Source organism: Argiope bruennichi, chromosome 4, assembly GCF_947563725.1.
Source record: "Argiope bruennichi chromosome 4, qqArgBrue1.1, whole genome shotgun sequence".
NCBI classification, from domain to species: Eukaryota; Metazoa; Arthropoda; class Arachnida; order Araneae; family Araneidae; genus Argiope; species Argiope bruennichi.
The window spans coordinates 112,699,304-112,720,796 of record NC_079154.1 but is presented as its reverse complement, the minus strand read 5'-3'; the positions used below and the strand labels follow the sequence as shown (position 1 = coordinate 112,720,796).

The 21,493-nt window shown below is 31.8% G+C and overlaps 1 protein-coding gene across 1 annotated transcript in view; it reads left to right on the top strand.

Annotated features, from left to right (window-relative positions):
- Positions 1-21,493, top strand: part of LOC129966669 (hexosaminidase D-like) — a 285,439-nt gene that overhangs the window by 164,547 nt on the left and 99,399 nt on the right. Inside the window, exon 5 of the mRNA XM_056081176.1 lies at positions 15,760-15,807. The gene's annotated coding sequence lies outside the window, so the exon portion shown is untranslated. The remainder of the gene's footprint in view (positions 1-15,759; positions 15,808-21,493) is intronic.

The window sequence follows — 21,493 nt, the reverse complement described above, 5'->3', positions numbered from 1 at the left end:
TCTTCCGCCATTTGACCTACTTTGAGAAATCTTTGGTTTAAAAATGTTCTTTTGACTTCATCGTTGTCAGTGCGACCATCGATCTGTCCGCTGTCTCGTTTGTGCCGTCGGTTACCTTACTTTTTATCCCCGATGTGATTGATTAATGTTGGGATTCCAGACAGTTTTTTTTTTTAATTCAAGGTGCTAAAATATGATCCTTTATTTTTACTGTTCGGAATCGCTATTAAGTAATCATGTATTACTTGATAAAAACTGTGTCATATTATCAAGGTCAAAAGTAACTTCATCATGCTTTTTTTGTCCATGCTTGTACTTGATAATCAGGTAAATGAGTGAAAAATGTTTTGTTAACCCTTTAAAGGGGCATTTTTTTCTAGTCATATTATGTTAAAATATTTTTAGGCTTGAAATCAGAATAAGAAAAGGGATTCATTTAGCTTATTGGATGAATTTAATTTGATTAATTAAATAATTTGGTTCATTAATAATTAAGTATCAAATCAAGACGCATCATTTTGTGTAAAATAAAGAACTAACGCATCTAAGTTTCTATCTTTCTAAAAAAATTTGTCAGAACTTAAGCCAACTTACATAAATTCTTACAAAGATTGATAAATTTGGTGGGAAGCATACTTCCCACGGCCCTAGAAAGGGTTAAACTTATAAGTGGATTATTATTTTCTCGTATACAAAGTATAGAGAAGGTACTGTAACCATTAAAATATTTAAACTCTTGAGTTTGACTCATTTCTACATTTCAGCCCGCCTTGGGTTCAAAAAAATATATATTTGGCTTTATGTCTGTCTGTCTGTGGACACGATAACTTATAAAAACACGTTGAGTTAAACAGGTGACATCTGATATGTACATCTGCATATAAACAAATTTGTACATTTCTAAAAAAAATTTTAAAGCAATCCATTCACAAGAAGTCTGGATGCTCAATTACAAAAGGATTCGATGATTCCAAAATGCAGTGAGTTAAATAGATAAAATTTAATACACGGATTTAACATCTAAAATATAGTTTCTCAAATTTTGAATCAAATCCATCAAACCGTCTGTCTGTCTGTACTTTCGCGTGCATGTCAACGCAATAACTCATAATCAAAATGACTTCGTTATCAAATGACATATGAATGAAATGCGGTATGTCATCTTGTGATTACAACTGTAGTTTCGTATCAAATATTAATTTTATTCGGTCGACACAAAAAGCTGTCGAAATACATATTCACACGATAGATTCACTAAAAATGCTAGATTGACACCAAAAATTTATATTTTGTAGTTATTGTTCTCTAATGCCATGGAAGGCATTTGTAGCCTATCCAAGGGTCATAATTTTTGCGAATTGAAGTAGAATTGAATATGCAAGAAAATTTCAGGAAGACCATTGGCTGGTTTTTATCTATATTATTTCACCTTACATGGATTTTTCCCCCCTCTCTTGAGGCAGGGTATACTTTTCTAACAGACCTAAGAAAAGTAATGAAGGTACTGTTCGTCAACGGATTCTGAGACGACCACATTTCGACGACTCCATCTCATTAAGGGGTGAGACGCAGAACGATGAATGGATTTCCGGTATTCCCTTTGACCTTGTATTTCCCCTATTAGATACTAGTAAATGTAAACATCTCCTTTCATCCCTATTTTGACGAATTAAACCCATCCTAACACATGCGCAAAAGCGCTTAGGTTTGCTGAGCAGTAGCTAGCATTGACAGTAATTTTAGCGCAAAGGTCACTTTGGTTTAAAAACTTTTGTTGTGGATACATTATGAATTGCTGACAATATTAACATTTTATTTAAAAAGAATTTTTGTGGTGTTTTTTAGGTGCATATACAATTGTTTGATTTTGTCGGGTTTATGGAGTTTTAGATGGAGATTAAATTTTCCAAGTGTGGCCCTTTTCTAAATATTTTTCATCAACCCAATTGAGAAATGTAACAAATAACGGTATAAACGGCTCTGATTTATTTCATAATAGAGACTAATGCTTAGCTATGCATCAGTAATCATAAGGTTGGTCATCATTGGTCATTTTTTCATGCCAAAATCCAGCGTGAATATAAAAGCCTCGATCATTATTCAAACTGATTATCAATCATCATTTGATGATGATGATTGATCATCAATCACCACCAAATTGATATTTATCCAATTGGATGATCGTTAATCAATATCGTATATTAATCTAACTAAACTCATCAAGCATTTATATTATAGTAGATCAATGATTATGTATTAATAAAGAATTTTGAAAGAAAGGGACAAACTGGGAGGATTGATCCTTAAGAAAAATTTCTATTAAAGAAAAAGACGAATCAGGAGCATTTCTGAGTGTGTTTAGAAAATTTTTTATTTAAGAAAAAGACGAATCAGGAACATTTCTGAGCGCGTTAAGAAAAATTTCTATTAAAGAAAAAGACGAATCAGGAGCATTTTTGAGTGTGTTAAGAAAAATTTCTATTTAAGAAAAAGACGAATCAGGAGCATTTTTGAGTGTGTTAAGAAAAATTTCTATTTAAGAAAAAGACGAATCAGGAGCATTTTTGAGTGTGTTAAGAAAAATTTCTATTTAAGAAAAAGACGAATCAGGAGCATTTTTGAGTGTGTTAAGAAAAATTTCTATTTAAGAAAAAGACGAATCAGGGGCATTTCTGAGTGTGTATTGTTCGTAGAGACATGCAAAATTTTGTATAAATAAGTTGAAATGCTGGTTTTCACTTGAGATCCGAGCAATTGTATAAACTTTTTTCTTAAGAAGTTGAAAATGTTAGTTCATTGTTTGAAAAGAAAATAAATTAATAATTTTTATGTATAGGTTTAAAACTATAGATTGTTCAGAAGCTACTTGGTCAAATTTTTTAGAAATTTAAAATTTCATTTTCCTTGTAATTTCCGTGACGTTTTTTATTGTTTCAGAATTGCTTCTAATTTTATATTATTACTACGTGTATTTCGCAATTCTTAGCTACTGTTTCAAAAAAAATAACACGAAATTGTAAAATGGCGTGTTTGTTCATGCATCTGTGCTTTCAAATCAGTGCTTTGCGAAACTTTCCCTTACCCTCTCATGGCTGCGGTCCTTCCATTTCTTACTCCACACAAATAATGATAATAATTAAGTTTAATTTTTCCCTACCGAGAGATTTCGTCGATTGTTCTTTTTTAAAATTGCTGCCCCGACCCCTTGAACCGGCCGGTTCTCACCGAAGAATACCTTTCAGATCGTCGCCCGGGCTGGCGGAGGATTCTAATCACTATGCAAATTTCGTCTCGAGATCTCTCCGTTCCCGAGCCAAGCCTTCGCTTTTTGCTTTCGTTGGTTCACGATTCTCTCTCCGCAAATAAGGCGTGGAGCAATTACGTGCTTTTTTTCGGTTGCTATTCAAATTGGAATAGTTTACATACCTGAGACCCTTCAAGTGACGTTAAGTGAGATTTAAAAAAATAATAAATAAATAAAAACAGCACTAGTTTCGTGCTGCTCCTCAGATCGAGATCATTCCTTTGAATTCTTTGAAAATCAACGAGATTAGTATCCTTAAAACTTTCTCGCATGTCCTCTGATCCCTTTTCTTTGGCGTAAAATTATGGATTCTAGTTAAAGCTAAGAATGCCTTAAATAGAACTGACGGACAATAGTCATGAAATAAAAATTTTGGCGTAAATCTAGCGTTTTTATTTAATTGATCGTGCGAATATGTATTTTGGACGCCTTTTTACCGATAATTTAAAATCAAAATTCGACATAGAATTACATTTTTAAATATAGCATCACATACCAAATTTCATTTTTTTAAGTCATTACATTTTTGAATTGTCTCTTATATATGTATATGAAAGTGCAAAACGGCAGATTTTATTTAAATTATAATGTTTTTCGTATATTATTAATTTGATACGTATTACATTTTAGATGCCAGATGGGTATTAATTTTTTTTTTCTACCTCTTTACGTTATGCATTTATCAGGTTCACTTATTCAAAGGCAGCTGGACAGACGAACTTCCTGAGATGCAATTTTATTCAAAATTCGGTAGAAATCAATAAATTTGGTGTAAAATCTTCATACCAAATTTTATCTTTTTACTTGTATTTTTGAGTTATAGTATAAAGTAGACATAAGACACAGATTACAGTCGGATTTGAAATTTTTAGTTTGGAGTCCTTTATTGCAATCTCAAACTTTTCAAATCCTAATTGCACCTCGTTTAAACTTACCAGGTTTCCACAAAGTTCTTTTTTTTTTTTTAAATTTGCATTCAGTTTAACGAAAAAGGCATGGCATTGATACTCAAAAGAATATCTAAGTCAAGGACTCTTTTATCTTGTTGGAAGAGATTTTCTGTAACAATGCATCATATCGAACAATATTTGTTTACAGGTCTACAATATATATATATATATATATATATATATACTGCACTTTATTTTTACTTAAAATATTCTTTATTTAAAATCATAATCTCCTTATCTTTTAACTTGTACACACCTTATATTTTTTGACATCTATTAATAATCACAGACAGACGGACATTTTATAAAAATATGCTTTTCGAACTAGGGTAGGTCTGAGACATTTAGATTCGTCAAAATCTCGAGTTCGAATTTTTTGACGATTACTATATTTTATCTATACTATGTATAAAAGAAAAGTAAAAAGGTTCTCTTAGAAATCTTTTATATGTTTGAAAATTTAATACTTTAAGAAAGAAATAACAATAAAAAAATGATTAATTTTATGAAATGAATTAAAAAAGCTTTCCACTGTAACATATAAAACTTAATATCACGATGATAAAAATATTGAGAATCCACAAAGCATTAAATATTTAAAATTTTAATATCTCTGAACGAAAACTATTCATTGAAAGTATAAAAGGTAATAAACTACAAATAGTTAAAGCCATTTTTAAATGAAATGATTTTTCAAAGATATACGACCTGCCAGTTTGATAACATTGTTGCCACTAAAAAGTTTCGCAATTCTTTAAGTATAAAAGTATCAACAGTTAGAATTTTTATGTAGTTACTTTAGAGGGAAATTCGACGAAGCTAGACATTTTATAGGATCTTGAGTGTCTCGTCTTAAGTAGTTTGGACAGTTCTCTTGAGAGTGTCTTCACAAAAAAAAGAAGCAGAACCGTGAAGTCTAGCAAAGTTAGATTAATGGTTTCAAAGAAGTGCGGTGGCGTTTACCTACCGGGTCTCCGAAACATTTTCCTAAGAGGTCTTGGAGTTATAAATAAGACGGTTATGTTAGTTCTACGATAGTCTCTTGACGATATTATAGTTGGCAGTGTATGCCTATGTCATATACAAAATAGTAAAGAATTGCTTCTATGTTCGCGAAGTCAGTTAACCAATGAACAGCGCTCTTATTTACGGTAAGGCATGTTTCCACTGGAAAACTTGACTTTTAATCTTTTGACTGCCACCAAGTTATATATGTCCCTTGGCATTTCAAATATTTACTACTGGAACGAATTTTATCGATGGAATAAATGTTATTTCCTCGAGTGCTTGCTCCATATGGGACTATGTATCCCATTACTGGCTAGGACTGTGACATATTTAAACCATTTTTAACATCGAATCTCATTTTTTTAATAAAGGATTTCAAAATATGATGACTTATTTGGTACTTGAGTTCGTTTGAATGGTACAATAGATGCGCTGAGTGCATTCTTTAATCATTTGTGGCAACTAAGAATTAGGGTACTCCTTGACAATTCGGAATCATATGAATATGAATGTCGGAAACGCCATCTTCATGCGATTGAGGGCGTTGAAGATATCTCATGCTAGGCTCACAAAGACTTGCTTTAATTTTTTTGTTTAGTATTATCGCTCACAACTGCATTTAATGGATCATACACCATACCTGAGCGTTAATTATAATTGAAGATTTTTCGTAGCCGTTTTACCAGAGTCATTTTATGAATTAGAAATAGCAATCGTTGTTTTGGGAAATGCTGTTGTATTTATAACTGATTTCAACCATAATTTTCTTCAAAAATGAGCCTAGACATCGGGACAACACTATTCGCCATTTTTGCCTATCTTGCCTTCATTTCCTTTCTGTGTTTCCATAAGTTTTACTGTCCTTTAGTTTGTTCTGTAAAACTTGCCCACACATCTTTGTTACTGTTTCTGGTGTTCAGGGCGCAGTTGAAATCTTCACAGAATGCTCATAACTCTACTGCACCGCTATTGCGAAACTTGTTGCGCATATATTTCCTATGATTTTCATACATCTCAAGAATGTACAATATATTATTGATTAAAGGCTTATTGATATGCTACCCATTATTATTTCTTGTATTTTTTGCATTTTAATTCATGAAGATGACATTTATGATTCTGAGGTGTCTTGCGATTATGATGTAGCTTTGAGCAGATCAGAAACATAAATTCATTAGAAATTTAAATTTTTAATTTAAGTTACAATAATAAATAATCCGAATTATGTTACAAATATGTTTATGTTTAAAGAAACTTAGCATGTAATCATCACTGCATGGTGTTCCCAGCATCAATTAAAAATTTCCAGGGGTGTTTGTGCTCCGGGGAAACCCCGGAATTCCGGGGATTTTGAACGATACCCGGAAATTCCGGGGATCGTCGTTCAAAAGGAAGTAGGAATAATAATGAATTATTTATTTTGATCTGGGTAATTTTGTTTGCTTTGAAAGCAGAAAACGCAAGGTCAGTGTGTGCGGTGAAAACTTTTCCTTTCTTTCTCCAAAGGCAGTGATAATGCGTGAAAAGGGGGAAAAAACTTCTTTTTTGTTCTTTCCTTATTTCGAGTTATGACTCATTCCCCCGGTTCTCGGACATTCTCTTCTGGATTCTTTTCGGCACGTAAGCGCGGCAGAAAAAAAAGGGTGAGACTTCGTTCGACCAGATGTGCGATCACGTGACCTGGGTTCAAAGGTCTTAATTTTGCAAAAAAAGTAATTCATTGAACTTTTATAATTAGGTCATTCAATACTTCATAATTGTAATTTTTCATTCCCCCCCCCCCTTCTCGAAACTCCAAAATGTCGGTAGTAAGTCCGTAAAAGTTTCAGGGGATTTTTTGGGGTCCCACAAACACCCCTGAATTTCACAAATATTACCTTCATAATACATACATATCAAATCTACCTGTTGATTCTAAGTTCAATCATTGTCCTACATTTAGTTTGATCCATTTGTTGATCTGGCATGGAAAAATGATTACAAAATGGCACGATATCCTTTTATCTCACCTCAAAATCATGTATTATTCTTAATATCTTCTCAATCATTGAATTGTAGTTTCAGTTAATGAAATCTATTCTATCTGGAAACAACAATACATGTTTAAAAAAATTAAAGGACTTAAGCAATTCAATTCGAAATTCAAGCGATAATAAAATCCTATCCCCTTTCTGTTATTTGTAATAATCGTCTTAAATGTGCATGGTTTTAAGTCGTGTAGTATAGTTATTTTTGAAGACGAATGAGGATTATTTTTATTTTTATTATTATTTTTTATTTTAATGCCACGCTTCTTCTACTTATTGACTTCAGATTCTTAAGTCTGATGAATGATACAGAAGAAAAACGATTGCCTGATAGCTTTTCTTCAGTTTATCTCGCAGATGTTCTGTACTGTTAAGTATTTGTGTTTGTCGAGGATTGGTCGCATCGTACAAGATGTTTTTTTAATTGTTATTGTTGTTCCTGATGTAAAAGAATTAGTGTCATTCTTGGCTCAGAATAACTGAATCGTTCATAATGGATTCGGACGTTAAGACATAATAGATTCAAAATTGAACAGTCAATTAAATTAAACCATTCTATGTAAGATGGTGTAATGTCTTGATCTAGACTGATCAAATAACGAAGCAGAATTTCCAGACAATTCTTTATTTTACAGCCATATATATACGAAAGAACAACTTGTTCTAATCTTGGTTAAATAAATAGTTATTTACACCTGTAGTAGGAGACACAGCAGTCGAAGTCGAAGGGTTTTCTTGAAACTCAATTGGTTCTCAGACTCCGGAGACAATCTCCACCTCTTAATTTACATTGGTCATTTGAGCTCTCTTCCGGCCAATCGAGGTTCCGCAATATGCTCCCTCAGCAGCGCCAGTCGGTCGTGGGAAGGTCTTTTTAGTGATGCACTTGTCATAACTGAGTATTCATAGTCCTTTCACAATGAGAAACATTTAGCATCCAGATGTTTGGACACCCTTTTCTCTTTGAAGGTACTATCAATATCTCTTGGACGAGGAATTCCCACATGTGGTCTTTCATTGTAGTCGCTAATGAACAGATGTAAAACCACCCAGGTGAAGAGATCCACCATCTGGCTATCTCGAGGAATTTAATAATTAACAGCGACGACACAGCTGGCTGTAAATGTCTTATCCGTACTGGGAAACGGGGAATGTTACAATGGTAAATGCTTATAAACACCTTTTGTGCTTAGAACTTAGGTTGCAGCAATCAGAAGAACTGTTTAAACTTTATGATTTCATAAATATCATACATTTTTACTTTCTCGTGCATGTAGTATAGAGGAAGTATAGTGATCGTCAAAAAATTCGAAATCGAGATTTTGACGAATCTTCCCTGAAATCGAAAAACACATTTTAGGAAAATGCCCATCTGACTTTCTATCTATCTGTGACAAAAATAACAATGTTCTTTCTTACTACCAAATTTGTCGATTTCTTTCAAATTTTAAGTGAAATCTGTTCAGAGGAATTCTGGCTGTTCGAATATGAATTAACACGATAAATAAAAAACGAGGATAAATCACGATCGGTTACTATTTACCGCATGCGAGGTATTAATCGCCGAATAACTCGCCAAGAATGACACGACAGATTCAGTAAAAATGCCAAATTTCTCGCCAAAAAATGTTTTATAACGATTGTGCGCCAGTACCACGGAAGGCGTTCTCTGGCATGACATGCTTATTAGAGAGAAAGTTTTGGGGGCACCTCCTCCGCTGTTTTTTTTTTAAGTTAAGTGAACTGTAAATTATGTTGCTCATCTGTATTTCTAGCGACTCTTTGGTTCAAATTTTATTGACTGGTAAAAGGTCTGAATGTTTGCTACATCTCTCTCGCGCATTCAGGTTAAACCACATGTTAAACAAAAGTTCCAGACTTCTCTCAACAATAAAAATTCCAAGTAATTCATTGCATTCGTATTGCTCTACTTCTACTTATTTACTGTTAATAGGTACTTAAAATACATTGTTACTTTTTTTTTTATGTGCAATTTCGTTTATTTAGATGAGCCCGAAAATCAAAAACAAACACTAAAATTACAATAATATTCGAGAAATTGCCTGAATGCCTGAATTACCTGAATAAAATTTTTACTGCAAAATGAAACATGCACGAACTATGATTTATTTATGCAGCATCATTTATTTGATTTAATGTAAGTTTGATATTAATTCTAAGTAATTAAACTTAAATTAATGTCTCACTAACTAATCATTTTTAAAACAAGTTTCTTAATATATTTATTTCAAGAAAATTAGCGTATTTAAGATGCATTAAATGATATTTCAACTGAAAAAAGTCGGTAAGTGTTGAAATTGGTTTAATTAAGTAGTGTATTTTGTACTCTTAACACTTACCCTCAGAAATAACCTTTTGTGGTAATAATTGCATACGTGTTTTGTCATTCTCCTTTTATTTGATAAACTAGCCGCCTTTGGCGACCAGCCGGTTCGCCAATCTTAATGTTCGTTAAAATTTTAATAATTAAATATTTTATGCAATTTCTACTTTAATAGCTTCTTCATCAAAATATTTTAAAACTTCAAATTTTGATTATCATATAATTCATTCATAATATTATAAAGGCCTTCAGTCATAACGTAATATGTATCTCTCTCATTTTCTGTTAGCACCCGTAGAATTTATGCTTTAAATTAAAGTGGAAAGAATTTATCTTCAATTAATATAATAATATTTTTTACCGAAACAAAGCATTTTTTTATAATCTGATTACTGAAAATAGAGTCACTCAGCGTTTAAACTTTATGAGCACTAAAGAATATCTTTTTAAATTTATGTAATATCTCAAGAGTTGATCAACAAAATTTTCTTAGATTCATTATGAGCAGATCGATTCATTAACAATGTTTAAATTTAAATGCATCAAACACTAAGAAAATAAAACGAATCGTTTAAAATAAACGGTTGAAAACAGGTTTTAAAAAAACTACTTAAAAAACGATGTACTTAAAACTATAAGCATATACAAAAAAATATATAACTAACATAAATACAATTTACTTACAAAAGCATGCAACTAACCCAAAAATAATTTAAATCATCCATTGATAACGTTGTCATGGCAACAATCAGAACAGAATGCGCATGCGTGAATTTTCTTCGCCGGTGTACGTAACGCAAATACGTGATTTTTTCTACGCCAGTTGGGGTAACGCTATGCGGATTAGAAATTTTTAATTTCCTTTATTCTGTTTTATTTTAATTCAAAAGTACTTCAGAATGAATCTGAAAGATTGATTAATTAACAATGTTTAATTTTAAATGCATGAAACATTAAAAAAATATACAGAACCGATTGAAATAATCCGCCAAAAAATTTTAACCCTAGCCTCATTACTGTTGGTAGAAAAAAAAACTGAAGCCTTTCTCGTTTGGCGCTGGGGATAATGGAAGATATTTTTGGCGGGAAAGTTAGTTTTTAATTAATAATTAAAATTCTAATTAAAAATTCGAAAAAAGAAACCCCAGGTGCACATTCCCAACCTCCAAGGTATACATGTACCAAATTTGGTAGCTGTATGTCAAACGGTCTGGCCTGTAGAGCGCCAACACACACACACACACACACATTGAGCTTTATTATAAGTATATAGACAAGGAATGCAAATTCTGCTTTTGTTTTACTTTTCTGAGAATAAATAGGATATCAAGAAATGGATCAATGCCAAAAATACTATTGTCGATTATGATTTGAAAGCCAACTTCTTCTGCACGTCTTGAACATCTTGAATTCCTAAGACTGGCCGAGGTCGGTAGTCTATTTATTAGAGGAATGTTTTATATCTAGGCTTTAAAAAAAATGCAAAAATTCGTTCTCGTTTTCCCTAGTAAAAACTTGCATAAACCTTTTAAAAGTATACTGATAGTGATTGCATCAGCTGTGTAGTGCTATTAAAAGTACCGCGTTGTGACATTAAATTAAATAATGCGTTTTATTTGTAGTTTCAATAGTGTGTGTGTGAGTGTTTGTTTGTTTTTTTTCCCCTGCAGGATATTAAGTCGGTTATATGTAATAACGTAAATATTGATTTTTCATGTGCCTAACACACTAATTACAGTATGTGATGCAATTTTTTTCTGTCATTCCTGCAAATGCAATTTGCGCTCTTTATAGCTCATTGTTGTTGAAAATTAATTGCCAAGCAAATATATTTTTTTGTGCCGAAAATAGAAGAATTTCTGCGTTTTCCGTGTGGTAAAAAAAAATTAGCACTTAGTTATTAGTAAGGAAATATAATCAAAGCTTTTTTTTTTTGTTTACATTCTCGTAAGCTAAGTACACACACACACAAAAAAAAAGTATTTTAATTGTCAAAAAAAAAATGAAATTCAAACTCGTGATTTTAACGAATCTATATGTTTTAGACCTACATGAGTCTGAAAAACACATTTTTGGAATTATGTCTGTTTATCTATGAACATGATAGCTCAAAAGCATCTCTATTAAATAGCATTCAAGAAAGTTTCGAGGAAACCACTTCCGCTGTTTTTTTAAAAATCTTTACCACTTTAACATTGCGGCATGGGTGTCAGTACAATGAATGTTTGACCAATTTTCGCCATAGAAAAGAAAAAAAAAAGTAAACTGCATTGCTTTGATTAACTCCTGAATCCGCTTAACTGCCACATAAACACCAGTTAAATAAAACTATTAAATCTACAAAATTCATTACGAAACCGAAGAAAAAAATCTAAATACTGAAGACTAAAAAGTATGACGCAACGAGCCTCTCGTACGAGGAAACAACAACATTCCTTTGAACCCGATCATTCCAAAAAATATCCCGGAATATAATTAAGAGCAATTCTATTCTTAAAAATTCATCGCTTCTTGCTTGGACAGCCTTCTTGGGAGGTGAAATGACCAACTTTTTATGCATCTCTTGTGATTTTCTTCCGCTTTCTGTCGGACTGCCGACCCCTCCCCCCTTCAGAAGCTGATGCCCCCCCCCCCTTGTTTCCTGTTTCTGCGAAAATTGCTGTCGTATTAAAATTCCTGCCGTCGCGCTCGTTCTTTTTTTCCTGCTGGCATTTTCGGCGAAATGCGGCGGATTATAGGTTGCCTCTTCCATATCCCAGCTTCTGGATCTATCTGCCTCTGCAATTGGGACGTGCGCACCGGCTGTTCTTTTGTTGAGCCAGTTCTACGAGTCGTATTTCAGACGGCTTGTTATTTCTTGTTTCCGAGACGGCCTTTTGGATGGGATTAGAAGCTGGAAATGCCAATAAATTGTTTTGACGTATATACAGAGAGGAATGACTGATCGAAGATGATAGTTAAGTTTTATAGTTAGACTAGTTAGTTCTGGAACTGGAGTTCCCGTTTTTGTTTGAAAGGAGTTTCATTCCAGTTTTAAATGTCAAGTAACGGAAATTTTTCTTGTAGTCGTGAAGCAAATCCATTTCGGTTTTGACTTTGTTCTGTCAATTTTCAGACGTAATAATTATTATTGATATGTCACAACTTCTTTATGTCTCGCCTCATACATGCCAGCTGCCATGGGTTCTCTTTAGTTCGATGGATTTTATCGGGAATTTCCTCAGACTATGAATAAGATTAAAATTTCGTCGAAAAGGAATTTTAGACGATAGGTGATTATGATTCGTTAATGATTTTGAAATTTTTTTTAACAAATTTATTAATTTTACTCTTTACTATAAAACAAGATTTTTTGAAAGATAAATAAATTTCGGAAAATATTTATCCAACATTTCTATAATATTCTTTAGTGTAAATTCTTTAATATTAATTATTAATCAAAATTTTGTGTAATGCGTGCTTTTGAAATGACCACATTTTTTGGATTATAATTTTCTAATTTTTCAGTTTTTTTTATTTATTTATGCTTTAATATTTTTGAAAATATTTCATGATTTGAGAAATCTTATATCATTGCTTCTGATTCTTCTAAAAATACTGATATATATATATAATCTTGTATTAGTTATTGAGGCAAAATATTTTTCTTAAAAATGGAAATTTAATTACTTAAAATAACATTAAATATAAATATGATCATAAATTGAAAATTTTAACATTAAGTCTTTCGTACGCGCACGTCTGCCACTTATGTAGACCTTCTGGTGCTTACCAGTACTGCCATATATGCTGGCTGAAGTTGAAAATGAGATCGCTTTGAAAAATTGTGATAATGCAATAATAAATAATAATAAGATAAATCTTTATAGGGACCTAGTTCCAAATTTTTCAGAAGTTAATGGTAATATTAAATGAGAAAAATCGCCCTGATTAAAAAAGATTCTACTATTAAAATATGTTAAAAATTATTTTTAATTATATATTCGTTTATTTATTTATTATTGATAAATATATGTATTTATTGACATCTTTGAGGATAATGCAAAGTCCTGATTAAAATAATTTTCTCCAATTGGTTAAAAATCGTTTGTACAGAAAAGTCGATTTTGTCTATACAGTATGCTTCCACAGTATGGAACGTTTTGTGTTTAATTTCGTTGTGTAATGAAAAGTATAGGCAGTGCATATAAAAAAAAGTACATTTTCTCAGTCACCAATTAAGTTGGAAATTCGGAACAATTCTACATTTTTAATACTAAGACAATGTACCCAATTACATATTTCTAACGCATTGTGGTTTTCAATCATCTGCTCATAAACAAGAATTTGCTATTTGTAATATAACAAAAGTAAGACTCTTTTTGGCCGCAGCTCTCCAAATACATAGCTAAGAATTAAAAATCATTCGAAATTCAAATCCAGAACTCAAAAGAGCCAAATGCATAAATTACTATTATTAAAAGAAATATCGAGTTCATGAGTTAGACACATTTTAAAAGTTAAAATCCGATATGGCACCGCTCTATTCTGGTAGACATAATTCAGGAAATATAGTTTCCAATCTCAAGGAAGTCAGTGATGCATTGAACAGTTCACGATCCAATTGCAACAATTTTTCTGGATGCGACTCGTATGTGAAAAAGTAAGGAAAATGGAAGTTCTCTGGAATATCATAATATAATAATGCTGCCATTTTTAAAAAGAATTATTTATTTTACCGTCTGTGGTTTTATAATATTAATTCGATGTCGTTCATAAATCAAATTTTCAAATCAAATACATTGCCTTTCGAAATGAGTTATTGTCTTTTATAGGTAGATTGTTGTGCCATTTTGATTGTCTTGCTATCTATAAATTTAGTGATCCGAAAATTATCCATTGGATAGAAAAATATTACCATTATTTAGTTTGTTATAAACGAACGAGCAGACATTCATTCTATCAAGTAATATAATTTTAAAGCATGTTCATGCGACACTGCAAACAAATTTATTTTCTTTTTGCTGCGCATATTTAAATAGATAGGTAAATCAGAAATGTATGCATAGAAATCTAAACACGAATTTTATCTAAAACACGACTACAACACAATCTATATCTATAAATACATCTATTTGTTTCCCAGTTCTGTATTGTTCGCCAGACTGAAAAAATCATTGGAGCACGAGAAAACTGGAGAAGGTAAAAATACATCATGAAGCAAAAGTCTGTCAAAAATGTAATGTTGACATTATAAATAGAGACATTTTGCATGCGAAATGTATTGGAAAGTGGTTAAACAAAACTACCGTTAAAGAAAAAAGCATTAAACTGTGACAAATGTCTCTTTTTACGATTTGCGTGAAGTATAAATCTATATAAAGTCATTTTCCGAATAGATTTAATCTTCGATGATGTATGACGGTTTCCATAATTGAATTTCTTAGAGGATTTCGATGAGTACTCTTGTAATTAAATTTGCTGGTACGTTTTGAAGTGAAAAGTTCGACGCATGCCATGAATGTCATTATCGTTTCCATTCATTTTTTTTTTTATTTCTTCAATATTTTAATGTTTTAAATTATAAAAATATATTTCATGACTTTTTTAAATGTTTCTGTCTGTTAAATTGTTTGATTAATTTATAAAATGTGATACAAATGGAACAGTGACGGCAGTTTAAACCTATCATCTGTTAAAATTCGCAATGAAATTTTTAAATATAATAAAAACTAATGCTTTTCTTCTCTTAAATGAGTTCTCCTTTCACACATGACGCATTTCCGGAAACAAAGCGGATTTCAGTTCTTTCCGAAACGAATTTTATCATTCTTCATTTCGATTCATTTTCTATTAAATAATAATTCTTCGATATTTTTAAGATTTAAAGCACTTTTTGTATAAATTTATTTATTTTATTATTCTGTTAATTTATTTTATTATTCTTATTTATATTACTTCTCGGTTTTTTATTTGGCATAATTCATTATTTTATAAAATTCAGTTTTTTTTTTGTTTGTTTGTTTGTTTTTTTCTAGTCTGCATCTTTTATTCATTAATCCTCTTTTTTTTATTTGTTCTAAAAATTGAATTAAATTTGCATTTTTTTATGAATTTATTGATGTATAATTATTTTTTTCTTTTCAGGAAGCCCATATAGCAGAAAAGTGGAGAAATAAGACTACGAAAGACAAAGTAAGTACAAAATTATGCATTAATGTTACTTCTGTCTTTTATTTCCTCATATCATCTTTTCAACAATCATTTCGAAATCAATATGTATATCGTATGCGTTCACGTGCTTTATAGTATATAAGATATTCTACAGGGTGCAGCAAGGAAAAAAAAGAAAAGATAATAATAACTCGGACAAAGTTATTACATCATAGAATAGGAGTGAATTAATTTCATTAAAATTTTTTTTCATTTCATTTTGTCTGCCAATTTAGTTATAATATATTTTATAATATATCTTTTAGTTAATACGTATTGTTTTTTTGGGGGGAGGGGGGGTTATAGTGCTAAGCAAAAGATATGCTATTTTAGAGTTGTTTAAGCAAGGAAAACGACAGTATATAAAGTCGCTCGTTTACTTAATATGCCTCGGCAAACAGTGTCTGCTGCAATCTATGGTTTCAAAGAGCTTGGTAATGATAGACAAAGTCCAGGAAGTGAACGAAAACGCAAGGTGAACACTTTCAATAGCCGTAAGGTTATCAAAAAGCGAGTTCAATGAAATTCGAGGTTTTCGATGAGAAAAATCGGTTTAAACCGGGAATAAGTGACTGATCAGTGCTATGAATGGTAAAAACAGAGCTTGGGCTAAAGCCTTACATGTTCCAAAAAGTTCAGCTTCTCACTGAAGTAAACAAACTCGTGCGGCTCCAAAGACGCCAAAAACTTTTGAAACGGGCCGCAAGTCAGCACTGAGAGAGATTCCTTTTCACTAATGAGAAATTCTTTACCGCCCGAAAGCTCATTACTCCTAGAACTATGGATGCTCCAAGTACTTCAGCAGTGTTGAACAATTCAGTTATTGAACATTGCAAAAATCCAAAGTCGGTCAGTGTTTGGGGCGGAATTTGCGAAAATTGCAAAACATCTGGGTTTTTTTGTTTTTTTTTTTCCCTCCGGATGAGGACATTAAAATAAATAAAAAAATGTACCAACGGGACATTCTAAAAGCTTTTGTATTTCCGTTTACCAAAGCGGACTTTGGCAATGTAAACTGGACGCTTCAACAAGACTCCGCACTAGTTCATAAGGCGGTAAGAAGAGTGGTTGGTGCAAGGCGCATTTTCCGGATATGATATCATCTGAAGAATGGGCACAATAGTCGCCGAATCTCAATCTCATGATTACAGCGTATGGTCCATTTTGAAGTCTAGGGCTTGCACTAAACCACATAAAAGTTTGGACACTCTAAAGCAATGACTTCGGCGGAAATGGGATAGATTAAAGAAGATAAGTAGAAGACTTGCGGCCCTTTGCTGAAAATTTCAATAAGCGTTTGCACCTCTGTATTGCTGCCAAATGCGACCACTTTTGAAAAATATTAAATTTATTAATTATTAAAAGTTTGCTCTTATTATTTGTTATATTTTGTTAATTTATTTATTTTTAATCAAATTATATTTAAAAAATTTTGTCCGGGTTTTTCTGCCGCGCACTGTATTACTAATAGACCAGCATATTAATACAAATAAATCGTTGTTATGCAGCATATTTTGCATAATTGAGTTCGTTTGAGTGCATATACAACCTCTTCTTGAAAATCTTTTGATACTAACTGCGTAACATTTATATTTATTGCGTCTATATAATATTATTTTTGTTTATAAATATTGCAACAACTATGTGAACTTAAAATATATAAGAATCTGATCAATCATACTTAACAGATTGCTAATATTTATTCACAAATTTATTTATTTTTCAACTAGATTAATAATATTTCTTTAATCAACCAACATGCGCCCTCTCCCTAGCAACGGCCATAGGCAGCTAGCTACCTATTTAGAAATCTGTCGTTGCGTCTCTAAAACATATTGTTAAAAGTGACCATTATGATCGAACACGTTTCCGTGGAAGAAGACCGATCTATTATTACTTCCGTTAAAATAACCGCGTTGGATCGTTCTTCTCGACCCCCATTCTTTAACTGCTCGCTTTCATGTCCGATCAATAATGACATTTAGCACTATCGCATCTGATGATCGCTGCCTCCACACAATTCCCAACCCTGTCCTTCCCAGAAAAGCGAGGGAGGTTTGCCTTTTCTTCTAAGAAACTATTCATCACTTGGAATCCGGATCGATGGAGAAAACCCGGACTTAGAATTCTCATCTCCTCGGAGATTGAATTAGATTCGAAGGCTTAAAGTATATTTCTTCGTGTTCACAGAGGGGGGGGGAGGAAAAAAAAAGAGGAAGGGAATGAAAATTTCCAATTGGTCTTAACACGAGAGGGATGAGAATCCAGCGACAGTGGAAAAAATAAGGCATCGATCGATGGAAAACTGTCGGGCATCGGAAGATTTACAGGGGGAAATATTTGGGTATTTTTGGTCATATGGACGGAAAAAAAATGGACTGGTCAGCTTCCTTTTATCTTTTTCTGATCGATATTTTATTCATTTTTCTTTTCCTCTTATTTCTTCACTGCATTTCGTGCAACGTCTGCTGATGTAGTTGTGGTATCGGTTTATCAACGGCCGTCTGCGTTGTTTCAATAAAATTCTAGAAGATAATTTTTAAGTAGAAATCTATCTGACATATTTATAAGTAGGATGTGTTATTTGTTTCGGGGAATATTTCAGTAATTTAATTGGAGATTTCATTTTTTTACCATTATATTCTGAGTAGAAATATATATATATATATTTTAAATCCAACTTAGCAGCGGAAATTCTGTTAAATCAAGTATGTAATAAGACTAATAATGATGAAGAATAGTTATATTTACTTTAGTGAAAAATTTTGAGACGTCGTCTTTTAAAAATCCATTAATATTTATTATACACTATTATAGCTTTGGTGCAGAGTTGTTTAATAGTTGCTAAAATTTTCAAATAAATATTTTGTGTAACTTGGTCTAAATGGCTTTCGCAGCAAAATATTTTTAAACATGAAAATTTGATAAGCTTCTAACTCATGTTGATTGAGAAGCCTTACACAGTTCTTCTATTCATTGTGCTGTACATGCCCATTATATTTTTTGTCTGCATCTTTATACATTCGATTACATCACGGAAAGATCAACTGGGCCTGAAAATGGACGCACTTTAAAAACTTTTTTTACCACTACTTGATTCTTAAATTGTCTTAATTGTTAGTGCATCAAAATTTAAAATGTTTTAATAAAAGTATGCCCTTACTGCAGCTTACAGAATATGGAAAATTAAGTCGCATCTTTATATTTTGACCATCAAGAGAATGGAAGGGGGGAGTTAGGATGAAATATTAATAGCACCAAGGAAAACAATTTGCGCTTCAGTTCAAGAATTAAATGTGTTGTTACAAAATACATTTAAAATATTGTTTGATTATTTAAAAATAATAAAATTATGCAGCTAAATATTGGCATTATTAAAAGGATTTTTTTTATTTTAAAATTATATAAAAATAATTCCTGTACTGTAATATTTTTCGAAGTTATTGTTGAAAAATACCAAAATATTATTTAATTTTAATTAAATTTTTTTTTAAAAAATTGCTCCGATATGCGCATTATTCTCCTTCAAATTATATTTATACCACGTTTGGAGGCTTTATTTATAACAAACAATCTGAGATGTAGAACGCTAACGCATATAAGCGCATTCGTCTTTATTATTAGTAGATATCGGTCTTACTACAAGACAATTAGATAAATGTAATAAAAAGAGTTCTTAAGAACACTCCTTTATTTGTGTAAGAAAAATAATTTTGATTATTTCTTACTTTTAGTTTTTTATTTGCGATTCTTTATTTAAAATATTGTGCTATTTTGAAATTATTTCTTTTCTTTAATATACCCGATACCATTTAATATACCTTTTCTTTAATATACCCGAATTTGGAATTAAAAATTTCATTAAATCAATGACTAATCGATAATTAAGTGCTCAATACATTTTTTAAATGTATTTTCATCGAGAATATGCAAGCTTCCAAAATTTCAGAACTCAAGCCAATGAAAAAAAAATAGAATATTACATTTCATCTTTGCAGCTCTAATTAAATAAAAGTTGTGATAATAAAGTGCTATTGAGTTTAAATAAAACAAATTTTTTGGTATCAGCTTGGCAGTTTTCCATTTTCCAATGGTTTACAATTTCCAAGGCCTGGTATCAGCTGTCAGTGTTTGTTTAACACTAGTGCAAAAACTCCAATGCTCAGTCATAAATCATTAGCTAAAATATCTTAAGCAACACCATATTATTATTTATTATTCCATTTTAAAAGCGTTTTTTTTCCAAATTTATTTAATATGTCATTATTTAACTTGCCCTTTGAAAATAATGTACCTCTTTTATTTCATTAGTCACCAGTAGAGTTTTATGGTTAGAGTGATTATTGTATTTTAGGAGATTTTCATTTAGTCAGTTTGCGTTTAGGCTACAAGCCAATATTTTTAAGGCATCAGGCGCGCGATTAAAATGGTTTACACTTACATCACTCTTTTTACTTGATCTCTGTTACAAATTTGGTATGCAGATTTACCATGTAAAACTTAGATTCGTATCAAATTCCTAACTTTTTTTTTTTGGGGGGGGGGCGGGTGGTAAGGTCGCGACTTCAGAACCCGAGGGTTTCAGGTTCGTGTCCCGATTCCACCGAAGAACCGTCGTGTAAGGGGGTCTGTTGCACGTTAAATTCGTCATGACCAAACGTCCTCCCGCTGGTGTGGAGAGTGGGGTGCCAGCTCAGGTGTCGTCCTCGTCATCTGACCGCGGTTCAAAATGACGAGGTCCGTCCCCAAATAGCCCTAGGGTTGCTTTAAACGGGACGTTTATATAACTAAACTAAACCTAACTTTTTTTAACTAGGAGTTAACTGTCTGTCAATCTGTCCTTTCGCATGTATGTAAGCACGATTGTTGGAAAACGCTATGACTTGAGTAAATAAAATTTGATCCACGATTTTAACAATTAAAATGTAGATCTTTGTTATAGTTGGAATCGAATTCATCAAAGGGATGACCTTCTGTTAGTCTGTACTTTCAATAGCATGTAAGCGCGATATTTCAAAACGCAATGATTTATTTAAATTAAATTTAGCATGTAAATGTCAAATTTTGGTTTCATTCGATCCATAAAAATGGTCCATAACTCTTTCAGTTTCCTTATTATTTTCAGTAGTGCAGAGTGAGTTCGTGCGGTACTCTGAAAATCAAGATCTGAATACTGACAACAAATCAAGATCTGAATACAATTTTGCCCTAGATCCGAAATGCTATGTGAATTGGCTGTGATACACCTTTATTAACCCTTTAAAGGGCCATTTTTTCTAGTCATATTATGTTAAAATATTTTTAGGCTTAAAATTAGAATAAGAAAAGGGATTCATTTAGCTTATTAGATAAATTAATTTGATTATTTAATTAATTTGGTTCATTAATAATTAACAAATCAAGACGCATCATTTTGTGTGAGATAAAGAACTGAAGCCTCTAAGTTTCTGTCTTTTTAAAAAATGTCTCAGAACTTATGCCAACCTACATAAATTCATACAAAGATTGATAAATTTGGTGGGACGCATACTAAGAAAGGGTTAAGAACTATGCGAGAACATAATAACAAACAAAATTAAACCTTGCATTTATACAGTATAAGACAAAATTATACAATTTTTTGCGGGTAGATTAGACATTCCTATGCAAAACAAGTCGTTTTTATCTA